We start from the raw sequence: 11,246 nt of genomic DNA on the forward strand, positions 1-11,246 counted from the left end.
TTTTTTAGACTGACCAACAGTACACTTGGGTCTGCAGTTATTTAACTGTCTCTTCTGAATCTGATCATCTTCACCAAACAGCAATATTAATTTACAAGATTTACTAGAAAATAAAATCCATTTCATAGTATTAAGATAAGCAATTAGAAAAATTTTAAGTTGAGGAATGCATAACTTCCTGCTGCCCTTTTTCCTAATTGAATCAGGTGATCACCATTACACTTTCAGCTTTCAGCAGTCAGGATTTTTACCCAATATTTTGTTTTCTTCACAATGCAGCACAAATGTGTCTTTCGGTTAATTTAAAATATTAAGACCAAATATTAAGACAAATAACTGAAAGTAGCTGCAAGCTCCACGCAGTAGCACCATGAACGTACCCCCCTCTTTCTTATAAAAGCAACAGCTGTTTTTGTTCTATTGTAAAAAAAGAAGAAAGATAAGGAGAAAGAAACTGCTTGTTCTCTGGATTTTTGGAAAGACTGGGTTTAGGAAACGTGTGTCTGTTTGTATTTGTATTTTTATGTAAAATGTACTTGAACCCAGGCTATATTTGTCGATGCATTAGAGGCGGAGAGGCGGTCGCTCTGTGCTGGAGGCCCTCTCACCAGGATCTGTTTGTCAGCTCCCATGTTTACTGCGTCGAGAATGAATGCATTCGGATATCCATCACATTAGCACGGTTTGATAGCAGGCTGGCACTTTGAGGCAATTCAGTCCACAGGAAGACTCTCGTATCCCACTGGTCCCTGCTTTTTCTGCAAATGGTTTGGAAAGCTTCACACCACTTATATTTCACAGGTTTCTTTTTTAAAATCAATTTCAGTGTAGTTGTTGCTGGTAGATTTTGGCTGTTTTATTGAATTCTGCAGTAAAGTTATTTATTTTGGCTTCATTTCTATAGCTCTCACCTCCTTTTTTTAGTGAAATACCTACTCGAGTTTGCAGACTGTTTCTAAACTTATGTTTAAATGTTGACACAGAGCAAATCTCTCCTCATTTTCAACTGCAACCAGACATTTTTACATTGGCCATTCATGCATGCCTTCTATAGCCTTTATTCTGTGAGATTTGCAAATGAAAATAACTAAAAAGAAAAAGTAGAAATGGCAAAACATCAAATGTAAAATTAGAGGACAAAGGACATCACCAATAAGATGTTGTCATAAAATCATTTTTATCAAAGATGTTAAAATGATAGTGGTTTGAACTGCCAATACACCATTAGCCAGCAGCCACGACCAAAGACTCACCGGCCATCAACCAGGGCACGCTAAGAGCTGGAGGTCTGACATCATTAAAGACGGCAAACAGATTAGACTGAGAAGATCCAACACTTCTACAGTCTTACTGTAAACTGTACATTCTGTGGTCAGACCTATTTGCCCGTTGCTACTTGGGATCTATATATATATGACAAAGCTTTTAAAACTCATTTCAGAGCAAAAAATCTTAGATTTGGACCAGAGTTCAGAAACAACCAGTACAAAACTGTAAGACGAGCAACTCGAATACCTAACCTGAATTCAGACTTGAAGACAAAAAATAGAAGCGGCAAAAATTTAAAAGCCTCCTCTGAATGTGTCTTTGTTGTTTGGAGAATTGTAAAGCAAAATGAGCATGACTGAGAACATATATAATAAATATATATAAATATGTAAAAATACATTTAAAATTACTGTCTGTAAAATAGTTTTCCACCTTAAATTCAACATATTTTTGTGGCATTTTCAGCTATAGAAAGAAATCATAATATTTTAAAGTAAAACCAAGAACAAGCTAACTGTGTGCACAATCAGAGCTTTAGATGTGCTTTAAATGCATTCTGTGTGTTTAATGTAGTGGTGGACATTCAGCACTTGTGTAATCATGGAAAGTAACTATGAAATATAAAGTTACAACTATATAATTGTTTAAAATAGTGTTTGGAAATGTTTTCAAAATGTCTATACTATTAATATAGTAGAATGACGAGTCAGTCACCAAAGAAATAAACAGATTATATTTTAAAAAGAAATGTGTGTTGTGATACGAGTGCTGGTCACCTTGTATTTCTCCTATAAGCAGCGATAACCATCGGCTGACCATGACGTCCTGCTTTCAGCACTCCCCACAAGCCCAACAGGACTGGGGAGGAACTGTAAAGTTTGACTTTGGGCCTACAGGTCAAACATGGGATTAAAGGAGCTCACATGCTTCAGTTCAAGAGTGCAGATTTTTTTAAAGACAGCTAAAATCAATAAATTGTGTTTAAATATTTTATTTGGATTTACATTATATGAGTATATTTATGTTATTAGAGTCTTTTTTTTTTCTTTTACAACATTTGAGGGAGTATTGTCTTAATTTCATTATGCTTGTTGATGACAATAAAGACTTATGAACTAATTAGCTCAACAGACCTTCCTGATATTTGGAGACACTTACAGTTTTAACCCAACCTGTTTAAATTCTGTGCACAAGGATAAAAATGACAAATATAAACAAATTAATTACATCAGACTTATCAGCTATGGCACATCTAAACAGATAAGTTCTTTCACAGAAAGTTTGTGTTTAGTTTTACACATCAGACTTCCTGCAGCATTTAGAGTCAAACCACCTGTTGTTTTTCTCCAGTCTTCGTACCCAGTTAACCCCGGTCTCAGCGAGGAGTGAACAACAGTTTCACAATCCAGTCACATCTGAGAACTGAAGCTAATGGCGCAGCAACAGGTCGAGGCTCCGAGCTCACATAATGGCAGGCTTTATTCCACTCAAGCTCGTTTGGCCATTATGGTACAGTTAGTCTAAATAACAGCTGAAGAAATGGCATAATGCGCACATAGTGAGGAGAAGTGATATTTCCTACCCACCTATTCATATTTTAATCTCCGAGCCTCTGGAAAAAAACAGGCGCAATGAAAGGTTCTCCTGTGTATGAGCAGAAACTGTGGATTAATATTTTACAGTGTTTTAATGAACTAAAATTGCAGATTTTAAATAAATAAATAATCTAAATTATTCTCACACTGTGGTTGAGCTGCGCAGCCTGTGGTGATGTGACCATTTCTCTGTTCTAGCTCTAATCTGATGCACTTGAATCTTAAATGGAGACATTTGGAGGCCATGCTAAAAAGGTCTACCTCAAACTGAACCGAAACTGCATGTTTAATGAGACTGTGATGCTAATTTTGTGGGGTATTTCATTTCTTATTTGGAAAATTAAAATGTCATCTTCTGTGTTTTCAGTTTAATCACAGGGGTCAGTCCTTTCTCCCCAGAATATAAAAATGTTTTCATTATAAAAAAGCAAATATTAAACAAACACTATTGTAATGTGATGCCTTGTACTGCTATGAAGAGATGGCATTCTCTCAAATTAAGCTGTCTCTTAGCTGAACTTTGACTTACAGTGTGACAAACTTTATTGGATTTTACAGTCGTTTTTCACACTGCACAGCCTGTTAGAGGCACAACAACCAGCTATGAATACCAATTCAGAAGGCTTTCATTTTTCTTCTCTTGGTCAGTTAACATTATAGTTATATATAGTATTATAGAGTTTAGTACACACAAGCAGCTCGGGTTAACACAACTTCAGAGGCCTGTTGGTGGTTTCAATGAGCAGTTTTGAGGCGGATGTCAAGCTCCCTCTAGTGGAGGGTGTCTACCCTCTTCATCGTAGCAATAAAGAATCTATATTGAGCTTTTCTCTCAGACGCTCAGTGCAACAGGTCCTTATTCCTATATGTTACATATGCTACATGTACCAAACAGAGTGCAAAACTCTTGTTACTGGGCTATATAAATAACAAAAATGGCATTTTAATCTGTGCTGTGCCACTGTTGTGAGAAAAATCAATTAAACTAAATGCAAATATTGGTGTTTTAGCTTAGCATGGGAAACAGATATATCTATACTTCAGAGAAAGAAAGTCAAGTTTAAATGTTCAGCTCATACACAACTTTAACAAGAGCCAGAAAAAGATGCAGTGATCGTATACTTGAATAACCTAAAGATGATTTTCCATTTATATCAACATTTCCACATTTTTAACACCATTTTCAGACTTATTATGATGTCTTATGATAGTATTCTGACCTAAATGAGTTCAAAACACTGGTAATTTTGACAGGAATGTGTATTGTAAATGACTGTTAAGCTAACAAAATTCATGAAGAAATAATACTATAGAGGTTATTGGTGGTAATTATATGTCTTTATGGTTAAATTTGTTGTCTTAGTTCACCATAATGAGCAATTAGCGGCTTTTTCCTCTTAAAGAAAAAAGCATTTAAAAAAGGACACTGGCATGCTGCTAGTTTAATTGTTCAAATCAGGCTCTGTCAGATAAAATAAAACATGCTCACAAACTGAAACGTTTAAGCTGATAGCTCTGATAAAACTGAATGTCTAACTCTGTAGAATAACTTAAAACTGTAAAACTGCAGTTACCTGCCAAAAGGAGTAAGTCTGTCCAGCATGAGTGTGCCGACACTGTCTTCCTGTTTGTTAGACTGTGCTGCCATCTAGTGATCTGATCAAGGTTCACACCATCTGTCAACTCAAACAGAGCAATCTAATCTCACCAGTCTGTTCTCTTCCAGCTTTTGTTAAAAAATTCCTTTAATAATTGTGTTTTAGATTTAGATCAACTTTAAATATACTGCACTCATTTCATTTCCTGTTTGTCCTATTTGATGGCAAATTGATCTCTTCTGGGTAAAATTCCACTGGATGCATCTGCACTTTAAATCATCTAAAACATCCTAAGCATTAGAAAACTGTCTGAAGTCATGCAATACAAGATCAAACGATGTTCCTTCTTTGAAAAAGAACCACTCGTCATCATCTGTGCAAAGGATCACTTTAAAGATAAAACACAGGAAGTGGTGCACTTTAACCTTCTGGTGTGTTTGACCTGAAGCGTCTTGTCATGACGAACATGATTCAGTATGGTTCATCTTCACATACACTGGAAATCCAAACACCAGCAGCCACCAATATGAGACTGTTTCACTGACAGGAAGTCCAGTTTAGAAAAAGTAATAAACAATAATTGAAATACAGTAAATCATATCAGATCTGTGTACACTTAAATATACGAGGTCTTTAATGCTGCGCTCTGTTATGACTAATGTTGATCTGTAATTAAAGAGAAACCAGGAAGCCTCAGCAATCACAAGAACCAATGTTTCAAAATATGCTTAATGAAGCAGTGATGTCATTTTGAACAGTTAAATTCATCCTGAAGGTTTTAGCCTCAGCCTGGCACTTAAATCTGAAACTTTTTACAAAGTTTGTATTAAAACAAAATAATATGCTGTATAATTTGTTGTTGTTTATATAATTGGTTACATTGAATATCAGAAACACCCTTTTTTTAGAGTCAGTTTTTGAAGTTCTTTCCTCTTTTACACTTGTGGCCTGAACAGCTTGATGCTGGCTATCCAGCAAAGTGAGAAACTTTTAACATTCAAATGCTTTACAGCAGCAGCAGGATTGAAAGACTGTGTAGCTACATTGCACAAAAGTGCAAAACAACCATACAGTAAATTTGCATCATTAAAATAAAATGAAATTCACACTTCATTTGAACACTACACTAACGATAAACCATTATTAACGGACTTTCATGCAGGCCAGGACAGATTTGCTTCCAGGATACTCAGAATCAAAACAACTATATTAACCATCAGTTTTATGAATGCAATCATCTACACTCTGTGTAATATGAATATGGTTCATAAACAATTCAGAGTGTTCATTCTAATTTAAACATTTCACCAACACACGCATGAACATCTGTATGTCAACACTGCTATAGCTCTGATGTCTGCAAAGTCTCCTGATATAATCAGATTCAAAAGTAGCCACAGAAAGCTTTTAATGTGAAAGGTTGGTACCAGGAAGGATCCAGCATGAAGAAAAGCAGGTAAATAATAATGGAGAAAATGATTCTTTGTTGGGATACTGTTAGTTGCTTCACCTAAAGCAGTCACTCTGATTTGTTCACCATGTTGAGTTCGTGTTGAGTTCTTGTTAGTACCAATAGTGCCGATAAGTCATGTGACTAAATACAAGATCTCTTGTTCAGTCACGATTAAGATGCAACCTATCTGAGTCTGTTCTGTCCTTATTTTGCTGCAGGGGAACATGTTCGATCCTTAGTTTCAAGGATCCCCTTAAAAACTTTTATGAACATCATATAACTTTAGAGTGAGCGAACACACAGCTGTGAACAGATCAGTTCTGTCTGATGCATCTGAACTGCTTTATAAGTGCACATGTTTAATAAAAGTCTGCCTTTGCTCTCTCTGTGTGCTTTGCTTATTCATGGCTATGTGCTACACTTGCAACACAAAAAATGTTGTGACTGTAATATAGCAATGTTTTTTAACTAGCTTCACAAACACACAGACATGGATGCATCAGGAAAACCTAAATCTGTTTCCCAAAATAGGATGATGAATGTTTTATTTAGTGAACTTTAAGGCCATTACTAATTAAACAGTATGTAATAAAGTGAACCAATGAAGGAATGAATCATCTTATTTCTTAGCTTAGATTTACACAGGGACTACACAGACAGAGAAGCCAAACATGGACAGAGTAAGAATAATTGGAACAACCGACCAGAATGTCGCAGCTTTGTATGAGGATAATCAGACAGCTTTAAGCTTGTATACAGTGGGTAAAGCAAAGAATATGAAGCTTTTCTTATCCTGCTTTTGGTGTCATCTTTAATGTCAGCTGTGATAACCTGTTTCATGGGCAGAAACCAGCTTAATTATGTTTTCTATCAAATTCATTCTGATCATAAATATGGGTTGTTGTTGTTTTTTTTGTTTTGTTTTTTAAGCTTGGGCTGTTGCTTAACAACTTAACAACTAACAGAAACATCAAGAAAAACACTGAAATATTCCTTCCGTGTGCAACAAGACTTAAAAAAAACATTCGATTCCAAACAAACAAAATATGCAAAAGCAGCACTTGCAACAGATCTTTTGTCAAAAAGTTTGGTCCCGATTTTAAACTGTACCTTATTTCTTGGATGTCTTCACTGTAACACAGCAGGTGGATTTCCATGCAGGAGCAGATGATGATGTCACTGTTCCCTCTCTGTTAAAGGGTTAAACGTTCAGATAAATTATTCTCCAAGCACTGAAGTCCTAGTCTTTTGAAGTTGTATAATTGCCATTTTGTTAGTTTTTAAGCAAAGAGACGCGTTTTTGCTCATTGGTACATCGCTGTGGTCCTGCCATACTGCTGATGCTGAGGTTTGTCATCACCCCTCAACCTGCACCTCCTTGTCTTCTTTTTATTTTGCTTAAAGTCTTCCAACTTTCAGCAGATTTAACAAATTTAGCAACCAGAGAGGTGAAAAAATTGCAAATCCACTTTTAATTTAATGAAGAAGAAAAACCTTCCTCAAATTGGCAAGTAGGCTGTGCTCAGAGAAAAGTAATCCTTCCACACCTGTTGCCTGGCCAAGAAAACCCCAGTCAAGCTAATGTTTTTCTAGCAACAAGTCAAAGAAGAGCAAGCCCCAACACCGTCATTTCTCCAACAGAGACAGCAGAGAAACGGGGTAAAGGATGGAGAGAGGAGGCGAGCATCCTGTCGTCTCTCAGCCAGGAGGATGAATGGAAAGCCTGCCTCTCTGCCTCCCTTTATATTCTCTTTCTCTCTTCCCCTGCTGCCTCACTTTGGCTTTTACCCTGGCTTCAGTATATGTGTGTGTGTGTGTGTAGGGAGAGAGAGAGAGAGACCTCTTTCAGAGCAGCAGGAATATATTATAACCCAAACAAAAGGAGTCGGCTTATTGTTTATGAATTACCAGCCTTCCAAGCCAACAAAGGCCCCTATTTTCATAGAAAACTCCATTTTCATTTCAGCTCCATTTGATTACCAGAGCAAAGAAAAATAAAAAGGCCTCTCCGGTCGCAGCGTCCCAAAGGGATTCATTCCTCCTTCTCTCGCTCATTCAACTCCACTGAAAAGGTTTCTTTATTGCTTTCTTTTCAGGATCGACGTCAAATGGGCTTTTAGGAGTAAACCAATGACAAAAATTATTGCTGGGCTATTTTGTACAATAACAGGGCCGGGGGAAGAGAGGAGTCCTGTGTTGTCTTTGTCATCTTTCTTTCCCCCTTTTCTTTCGCTCCTTTCTGCTATTGGAGAGGAAAATTGCAGAGGCTGAAAATTAATGGTGAGGCTTTTGGAAGGAAAGAGTGAGAAAGAAAGAGGGGGACACGATGCAACAATACAAGTCAAATAGAAATTATCGCAAGCTATTCAGCACAATGAAGAGACAGAAAGGTACTGTACGGCTCCAGAGGACTTTGCCTGTGTGCATGTGGGAGTACCTTTCACAAAGCAGACACCTGTTGGACGAAAACAATAAAACTCCAGTGATTCCTTTCACTCTTAGTCAGTATCCTGCATGCATGTGTGGACTCACACTGCAGTCTAGCTCCTGATTATTAGTTTCCTCTGCCACCAGTCGCCTGTCGACTGATCTGTGAACAGTGATGCTTGTTAATGGACTAAATTTAACTAAGTTACATTTGGAGTTAGACAAGTATGGGCAACAAAACCGCTGACACCACTGAAAAAGAAGTCAAAAGTGCTAATGCTGCTGAAGCTTTTCTGTCTAAGTTGTTGTGAAGAAAGAAGAACATTATGTAATATTTCCACAGAACTACCTTTAGTTTAAGATTGCCACTCATACACTAAGTGAATGAAGGGGGCTGCAGTTATTTGGTCATCTTCTTACAAAGCAATGTTCTCTCTGCTGGGTTGTGGTATTACCAACCACCTAATCTTAGTTGAAAACACACACACACACCCAGTGGCAATGGCACGCTCTGACTACAACAGAAGCTAAACTGAAATGTTCTTAGACTTAGACGCAAAACAAGTGAACACGCATCAGCTTTATAAAATATCTGCATCAGCCAGTTTTGTTTTTGTCGCGTGCATCAGTGAATGAGATTTGAATCACAGGTCTGTCATGCACCCTTGTTTCTATATAAGTAAATGTTTACTTTGTGGTATGTTAAAGAGATAGTGATGGGGCTGTTGTAAGGGAGAAAAAAAAGCAGACTGAAGGAATTCAAACAATACTGTTCAAGAAGGCAGACAAAAATTAGGCGTGGGTTGAAAAAGCCAAGGTGACGAAAGCTGATTCTAGTGATACGTTTCACTGGCTCACATAAGTATGACCTGGTCAGTTGGCACAAGATGAGAAACTTACTGCATGAATGAGAAAAAGAAAGACATCCATAAGTGAGCTATTACCGAGAAGGTTGGGTGCAAGTGATGACATGTAGCAAAGATGAACTTGGTGACGATCCTCATACGAACAAGCATCCATGGAGCCCCAAAGCCAGCATCTCACAGGAGGCACAGGCCCAGCTGTCAGCATCTCAGGGCAATAACCAAGCAAGTAAACGAACAAGCAGCCCATGTGATATTAGGCCGTGATTTTAATGTTTTAGATATTAACATTCAGTATTCCTCAACGTCAACATAATTTTGGAAGGCATAGTTTAATGAGGGCAAGTCAGAAGTTTTCTGAACTGACACTTAAGTCAGCACATGAGCACCAAATATTCTGGTATTTTACAAGCTAGACTTGTTGTTTGTTTGTTTTTCAAAGAGAATAGATGAACACTATCCGCACACACTGTGAAACTGAAGATTCTCTTTCATCTTTCACTTTGCCTCCGGCTTTGTCCTGCAGAATGAATATTTGGCTCAAGACAAAAGGTGAGCCGATCAATTATTCCTCTCGCAGAGCCTGGGTGCTGTTGTGAAAAGCGTTGACATTTGAGCTTTCCAGACGACATCTGCAAATTTATATGCCTTCTATTGTGTGAGGCAGCCAGCCTGTATCAAAGGCTGTAAAAGGCCTTGTCAATTTCGTAAGGACAACTCCACAAAGACTCCTTTCTTGTCTGTTGTTATGGGAATAATGCTTTACGCTGGTGTCCTGCCAAAACCTCTTGGCAATCTGGCCATGTGATGTTATTGATTGCATTGATATCAGGTATCTACCATGGAAACCATCACACTGTCAGTAATGTGTTGTGAAACATCAGAAAATGCATATTTGGTGATCAGCTTCAACAAAAATGTCTTCACAGAGGCTCTGCATACAAATTGTGTATGGTAAATATCTTTTCTCTGACTTCCTGAAGTTCAATGAAACCACTGATAATCAGTAAATAAACTCTGTCTGTGCCATGGAGTCTGGAGAGGATGAGGTTAGTTAACTTTTTACCCAGTTGATGTTTCTGGTTTTCATACTCAGGCAGAGATTTTTCCCTAACATCCACACTGAATGCGTCACACCTTGTGTCCAGTTAAGATGTTTGCTTGGGACGCATTTTGATCTTTATCAGGACTCTTTGCTCTTTGATGAAACCTGCTGTAATTAATCTCAAAACATACCTGTGCAGCCCCAGGCTATTCCCACTCCTGTGAAATAAAACTTGGAGATCCCAGAGAGACACAAACCAGGTGTGCTGTGGCACATTGTGTAACAGCTACGTTGAAACAAGTCTCACCCTGTGGTGGAGGCTGGGAAAAGCTGAGTATGAAGGTGAGTCCTTGATGATCATCTATGTCCAATTGCGAGTGAATCCGAGTGAATGAAATTAAATCAATAGCGTCACCTCCACTCTTTGCCTTGGCAGAGGGCAGTGATGTACTGCTGGGACACAATATGCAGGGACGCTTGCATCAGCCACTCTGAGGTTCAGCTTTCCATTTCACCTCAGTCGCTTCCAATTCTTTGTATATCATGTTGGACCAAGCATGAATACCAACGCTAAATGCCCTTTGTGCAAGCACATGTAATGCATATTTAGTGTTTTTATTTTACGTTAAATAATCACTTTAGTAAAGTGTAATTTGACACAGAACCCAAGGATTGACGCTTCAGCTTTGTCGTTTAGCAGTGCCTTTATTGACAGTAGTGATTACTGTGGTTTCGGGCTTCTGCCCAGGACGCCAGCACTCCTCTGCAACTGTCACTCTCTTCTGCTACGTCTCACTGCAAGACAAAAAGAGTTGCCCTTCATCAAACCAGTTCAGCACACCTGCTCTTCCCCGCCTCCACTCCGCTCTGTGAGCTCACTGCATCACCCCTACTCTGCAGCATTCTTGCAAGCAGACTAGCAGTTAAAGTAAACTAAATTCTCTTCTGGGACACCCAGATTATAAACAGATTATAAGAGAAACCCAGGGTTTTTTT

The 11,246-nt window shown here is 38.1% G+C and overlaps 1 long non-coding RNA gene across 1 annotated transcript in view; it reads right to left on the reverse strand.

The window, feature by feature from the left end:
* The window catches only part of LOC146681729 (uncharacterized), a 101,447-nt gene extending 93,842 nt beyond the window's left edge, over positions 1 to 7,605 (reverse strand). Inside the window, exon 1 of the long non-coding RNA XR_014918251.1 lies at positions 7,026 to 7,605. This is a non-coding gene — a long non-coding RNA (uncharacterized LOC146681729). The remainder of the gene's footprint in view (positions 1 to 7,025) is intronic.
* Positions 7,606 to 11,246: the final 3,641 nt, after the last annotated feature.

The sequence above is a fragment of the Copadichromis virginalis genome, linkage group LG23 (genome assembly GCF_057382275.1).
Source record: "Copadichromis virginalis isolate Kocher_CV1m ecotype Utaka linkage group LG23, C_Virginalis_male_GT1.1, whole genome shotgun sequence".
Taxonomy (NCBI): domain Eukaryota; kingdom Metazoa; phylum Chordata; class Actinopteri; order Cichliformes; family Cichlidae; genus Copadichromis; species Copadichromis virginalis.